General features: G+C 44.8%; 1 pseudogene; it reads right to left on the reverse strand.

Moving 5' to 3' along the window:
• Positions 1-918: 918 nt before the first annotated feature.
• On the reverse strand, positions 919-3769 carry LOC125916156 (nuclear nucleic acid-binding protein C1D-like; annotated as a pseudogene).
• Between the last annotated feature and the right edge of the window lie 3125 nt (positions 3770-6894).

Raw genomic sequence — 6894 nt, forward strand, 5'->3', positions numbered from 1 at the left:
TAGATTTTCAGTCACAAAATGAACTCGTGCTAGAGACGTGCTGTGCAACACTGAGAATCTATATACCGCCAGTGACCTATCCACCGGTTAAGGATTGATGGTAGTAAAGTCAATGTTGTGTGTTTTTTACTATCAGTTGGAATCGATTTCTTTCTTATTTTTACACTTGATCATAAGAACATGTATTTCTGTCATGTTTGAAAATTACATTTTCAAAACAGCTAGAAATTTCAGAAGATGAAGGTGAAAAAGGAACGAAGTAACTCCCAGTGTCCTTCCATTTCAAAAATCGTCTGACATCTGAGCCAGAGGACTCTGCGTCTATCAGTGACTTCCTCTTCATGTGTCTCAGAACGAGTTCAACATGCTTTACACGATCCATTACATGTAAGACCGTTTCCAATAGCTTCTACCGTAAATCAAGAAATCCATTTATTCAAGTTTACTTACGGAGTATTAATCACACAGAAAATTTTAACAACCTCGTTTTCAAAAACAAAATCCTTGACACTACATGGCATTCCAACACATAATGATGTGGTTTCAAAGACTGAAAAGCATTAGGAGCGTATAATTGAAATTCAAGCACTTAGACATTAAAAATCGTAATACACAGAATTCTCTGTATCAAGTATTCCAGAAAAATAAATCAGAATATAAACAGTATATAATCTCCTCTGGATTCCTCTTCCCCTTGAGTGACATGATATAACATAGGAATTTGTTTCAAAATACTTGTATGTACTTAATATCCCGTCAAAAACATGTCATTTAAAAAACCTGAAAAATGAGACCAAGAGAACTATGGGCAGAATGCACAAGAACAAAACCTCATGAGTTTCTAATTTCTAATGACTTCTATTCCTAATGATTTCTAAAAGCTGTCTTCCTAATTTCCAAGGCAAATTTACACAAAAGAGAAAAATAAGCACTCGGCTATACAAGCTTTACAGCCTTTTTTTTCACAGAGTGTGGCTCTTCTGCCAAAATTCAGCCATCAATATACAACCTCATTTCCTTTCTAAAGTGAGTGAGAACATATTCTACCTTAAATGGGACATCGAAGCAAATTTCCAAGAATGAAAATAGCACTCAAAAGTCTTAATTTCACGATTCAAATATCAACAAAAGCAACAATTCCCCAAATCATGAAAGAAGGATGAAGTAACTACATAGGAAAAAGTGCACATTTAAGTCTTCTTAATATTACATAACAAAAACAGGTGTATTTATAACTTCAGTCTTCAGATGGCATACTTCACGAAATCATTATTCATTGAAAATAGACAAATGTTTACAAAGACCATTTAACTTAAATTTCATGGTTGCTTATTAAATGGTTGACCTGTACAGGAACATAAGAGTCCTGTCAAGATAGGTAATAAACTATAAATATAAACTATACCACAATGTTAAAAACTTCATAGTGCTCTATGGGAAAATCAATAAAGATAACATAATCTTTCTGGGGAAAAGTATTTAGCTTTACAAATAAATTCAAAATGTACATTTTACATATGAATTGCAAAATACATGTAAACCTTGTATTGCCACATAATCTTTGATTTTGTGGAAAACCATAAAAATGATGTACGTTTTCAATATATGGACATCAAAACTACACGGTTCACTTTTTTTCTTTTTTTCTTTTTTTTTTTTCGTTTTTACTTTTTCCTTTTCTGGCAACTTTGGATGCACTTTTCTGTTTTGGTTCCCAAAGGGGATTTTCCACAAATCCCAAAGCTGCACCTCTGTCCAGCTTGCCGGCCATTTTCTTGTCTCTTATTTCCCTGACTCTGTTCACGGATACCCTGATTCTTTCCAATTCCTGCTTTACTGGATGTTCGTAGAATAAAAACTCCCTGAGTTGCCAAATCAACCCCAAACGCTGAATTGCATGTGTAAGCAGAAGCGAAATCCACTTTTGCTTGTTGGAGGGGGCCCAACCTCTGCAACAACTGGTTTCTAGAAACAGACATCATGGTCTTCAGCATCGCATCCACACACCAATGGAATTCTCAAATGTGGATAAATACTCATGAATTTCCACTGGCTAGTCTTCCTCAATTTCTCCCCTGCCATTGTGACCACCTTGTTGGCCTTCAACTCCTGTCTCCGGGAGATGAAGTGTGATAGATTTCTTTAAGGGAGAAACTGGGGTGAAGAAGCCTGGGGCCCTTGAGAACTTCCTGCCTTCAAAGAAAAAGCTCGGGGTGTGACAAGTACACAGGGTCCGTGGTGAGCTTTGTTTCCTGTTCCCCGTCAGCCTGTTTCCGCCCCAGATGGTTGCTCAAGGGGTCTCTGAGCCCCTCAAGAGTCCACAGTGGGGAGGATGCTCAAAGCTCCAATGACTCTCCAGAGTTGAGGGGCGAAGGTGGGAGGGGAAGGGCCGGGCAGGGAAGGAAAGAGGGGTAGAGGAGGTAGCAGTGTGGAAGGGGGGGCAGATCAACACATTCAAGAGAGCTGAAGAGCCTAAGATGTGCCTTCAACATAAAAAAGGAAGGAGGGGAGAAGATGGCGACGCCCTGGAGCACGAGACTCTTGATCTGCAGTCATGAGGGCAAGCCCGACATAGAACTTACTTTAAAAAAATTAGCATGAGACTTTTAAAAATTATCCATAAAACAAGGGAAACTGATGAGAAGGCAGACACTTTAGAGGAGCAAGTTGGGGAGCTCCTAAGTCAGGTTGTCTCTGTGTCTGTTGAAGTTCGCCTTATGTTTAAGGAAACCTTTGCCTTTGGGGTGGCTGGGTGGCCCAATCAGTTGAGCATCTGACTGCAGATCTGGTCGTGATCTCACGGTCTGGTCCGTGGGTTTGAGCCCCTCCTCGGGCACGCTGCTGTCAGCGCAGTGCAGAGCCTGCTTCGCATCTTCTGTCCCCCACTCTCTGCCTCTCCCCTACTCCCACTCTCTCACTCAAAAATAAATAAACATTTAAAAAATAAAGACTACCTATGCCTCAGTATTAAGAAGATAAGCGAAAGAAAAATAGGAAGAAAGAGAGAAAGGGAAGGAGAGAGAGAAAAATAAAACCTCTGCCTTTTCTGAAGATATTCAGCCGCACTGGCGCCCTAAAGGTGAAGCATGTAGCCGGCAGCAGCACAGCAGAGAGGAGGAGAGTCTCTTGTCTCTTGTCTAGAGATGGTTAAAACGAAGAGATCATGTTTCAAAATTCTAAAAATGTCTCTTGATGCCTTTCTCCCACTCATAAGCTCCAGCATAGGGCATAGTGGAAATCCCCTCAGAGCACGTGGGAGCTTGAAAGTCGCAGGAAATGGTTTTAGAGCAACTGTTTCTTGGGAAATCACCCATCCTTACCCCAGAGAGCCAGAGGGGGCTCTTTAGACTGCCATCATTCTGGAGTCAAGGGTACCTTTGGGAATCACATTAAGAGACTGGATTTCTTCCCACAGTTTTTGGCACTCATGCAGCCCTGAGCCGAGGGACCCACGATGGGCTCGGCAGCCCTGGGCTTCTTGAACTGACCTTCCCTTTATCGAGGAGTCTTTGCCTCTGGGGTCCACGGAGCCCTGGCATTCCTGCAGCTGGTAGCCTGAGACACCTTCCTGTTGGGGGCTGCCCTCCCAGGGACACGTGGGCAGGGATGCAGGGACGTGATGAATCTGAAGTCCCAGAGGAAGGAGCCTGACTCAGGACAGACCATGGAGGGGACAGGGTGTGAGGGGAACAACCACCCAGTGGGAACATCTCTCCTGAGGCTCACCAGGGGATGGGCAGCCTGCATTGTTCTGGCTCTTTTGCCTCATCGTTCAAAAGGAGACATTTAACCATCAGAGCAGAGATATCATTTTGATGTGGATGACCTACCACCCCAGGGACATCTGAACTTGTCACGCAGCCCCACTGTAGCTCGAATAAGGCAATTATTATTCTAGCCCTGATATTCACACTATGAGCACAACCAGTTCTGGCTCCCTCCTGTCGGATGTTCTTTCCTGTACTGGTGACCACACTGGATGTTGCCATGATAAGTCCTTTGTGCTGTGTGTTCTGTCTCAGAGTGTTCCCAGGAAAGCCCTGGCTTCTCTGTCAGGCACTACGCAGGGGAGATCTCTCTGGAACAGCACCAGCTCCCCTGGACGGAACCCCAATCATCTCTGCCCAACATGCTCGGAGGCTACTTAGTGATTTTTCACTTCCCTTTTAAAAAATGGGGAACTCAGTTGCTTTCTTCCCCATCACCAGGACACACAAACCCTTTCCCTTCCCTGTCTGGGTAATATCTTCCTAATGCCTATCTTTAGTGTAGATGTTTCTCTATCTCTTTAATGCTATTCCTATTTGACCAGAATAATTATGATCACCCAGGCCCCCACCTTGGACTGTGGAATCAAGAATGTGTATCTGAAGTACATTAGGGCTGGAGAACATTCTTGCAGTGACCTGGGCGGAGAGGGTGAAGGGGTGGAGACGCTTAGAGACCTATGAGGACACAGAGTACAAAACACTAAACTCCTCCTCCCATCTTTCCAGATTACTCTGTGGTGCTGCCGCCCTCTGGTGCCTACAGTAGGTAGTGCGGCCCTCGGTTGCCTCATTCCTGTCTGTCCCAAAGGAGCCCATCAATCTGTGGTCAGTCTTTGGGGCAGAACAGCTACAAAAATGGCAGGACCCAATGTAAAGTGAAAATGCACGGCTCCTTGGTCAAAGTAATTGAGAATTTCAAGATGTCAGAAGCACACAATGATGCCTAGCACAAGCTAAAATTTTTTTTCTGTTAATCTCTGCACCCAACGTGGGGCTCGAACTCATAATCCCAAATTCAATAGTCACATGTTCTTCGAAGTGACACACCCCGGCGCCCAGCGCAGGGCGCTTGTAAATCACTGCAGGATTGCACAGATTGCAGCCGGTGAGGCCAGCCCTGCCTTACTGGACCAATGCCTGTATTCATCCTCCATGTGAATATCACAGCAACTCAAGCCATACAACATTTACAGAAATGGGGAGCCCGGAGAGTATCTGTCTTTTCATCTCTAATGAGACGATTTTCTCTCTTTTAAAAATTTCACCCGCCATTTTGCTCTGGCCGAATCAATGACCCAACTGGAGGTGATCCTAGCTTTGAAAATAAAAAATGAATGAAACACACTGATTATATAAAAAGCCTCTCTAGCCACCCAAACCCTGCACCTCGTGTACTTCTTCGTGTCCGACAGACTAGACCAGTTATAGGATCAGGGCAGCTTCATGGGAAAGCACCTCCAAGCTGCGGTGACCTCCCACGTGCGCAGACTGGCATGTCCCATACGACCACACCTTGCGGTGGTCATGGGGTTCGGGGAGAAACGGTGCGGACTGTGCCCGGTCAGGGCTCTGTGGTAGGAATTCAGAAATAATCCAGAGCTTCCTGATCCATGTCAATGCTCCTGCACAGAGGACAGGAGCTGAGGGTTCTGGTGGTGGTCCGGATTGAGCCACAAGGGGGCGCACAGATCTCGCTCAGACCCCACACCTGCCCATCAGGAGTCTGCTCACATGTAGGTATAGCCCACCCCACCTGTCCCCCCCACAGAGTCCAGAGGTCGACAGGTGAAAAGGCGCCCTCCTTTATTTTTTTTTATTTTTTTAAGCTTTTTAAATTTACATCCAAGTTAGTTAGCATATGTGCTATAATGATTTCAGGAATAGATGCCAGTGATTCATCCTCTATGAACACCCAGTGCTCATCCCAACAAGTGTCCTCCCTGATGCCCCTTACCCGTTTAGCCCATCTCCCTCCCTCCAACACCCCGCCAGTAACCCTCAGTCTGTTCTCTGTATTTAAGAGTCTCTTATGTTTTGCCCCCTCCTTGTTTTTATATTATTCTTATTTCCCTTCCCTTATGTTCATCTGTCTTGTATCTTAAATTCCTCATATGAGTGAAGTCGCATGATATTTTTCTTTCTCTGACTGGCTAATTTCGCTTAGCATAATACTGTCTAGTTCCAACGATGTAGTTGCACATGGCAAGATTTCATTCTCTTTCATTGCTGAGTAATACTCCATTGAATATATATACCACAACTACTTTATCCAGTCATCCGTCGGTGGACATTTGGGCTCTTTCTATACTTTGGCTATTGTTGATAGTGCTGTTATAAACATTGGGGTGCATGTGTGCCTTCGAATCAGCACACCTGTATCCAAAAGGCCCCCTCCTTTAATGACGGAGCATCAGAAGCTCCTGTGGTTCCAAGAGGGGTCCGGAGTTGGAGGACAGGATGCTGTCAGCTCGCAGGTGGTGGGAACCAGACCCCAACACTGGCCAGCCCCCAACTAAGTTAACTAGGTCCATTTTAGGGGCATCATAGTTAAGGAATGATGCCAAGGTATATGATTCTGAAGATAAAGAGGAATTCCTTTATATCATGTTCTTCTTAACAAGAAAGTTCTTCCAAATGAAGGTATGACTTTGATTCATGGCTAACATGCCTCTCAGGATGCTGAGAACATCAGAGGACGTGTCTAATGACATCACATGTCGATTTGCGGTCATGTATGTTTTTGCATCCCAATGTCTACAGAATTTCCCTCAGCCAACCTGGCAATATAACCCAGTGGTGTCCTGATTTGTGGTTACACCCTTGGCAAAAACCAGTCTTCCAGCTGCTGAGCCACGGGCAGCCATAAGTTCATCCCCTCTAAATATGCCTCCTTCTGGACCTGAATGTGCCCTTTGTCCAAGCTGAGCCCTCCCGTCTCCTGTCCAGGGCCCTGTTTGCTCTTCCAGCAGCAGGAACCATCCACCAGAGGGCACTCACGCTCCTGCCTGAACTCCTGCTGACCATTTCCATCTCCTGACCAATGCAGGTGTTTTCACTGCCACAACACCCAACCCTCAAATACACTTTAGATTTGCTCATGGTGAAGTTCCTGGACGGCAGTCAG

The sequence above is a fragment of the Panthera uncia genome (genome assembly GCF_023721935.1).
Source record: "Panthera uncia isolate 11264 chromosome E2 unlocalized genomic scaffold, Puncia_PCG_1.0 HiC_scaffold_19, whole genome shotgun sequence".
Lineage (NCBI taxonomy): Eukaryota > Metazoa > Chordata > Mammalia > Carnivora > Felidae > Panthera > Panthera uncia.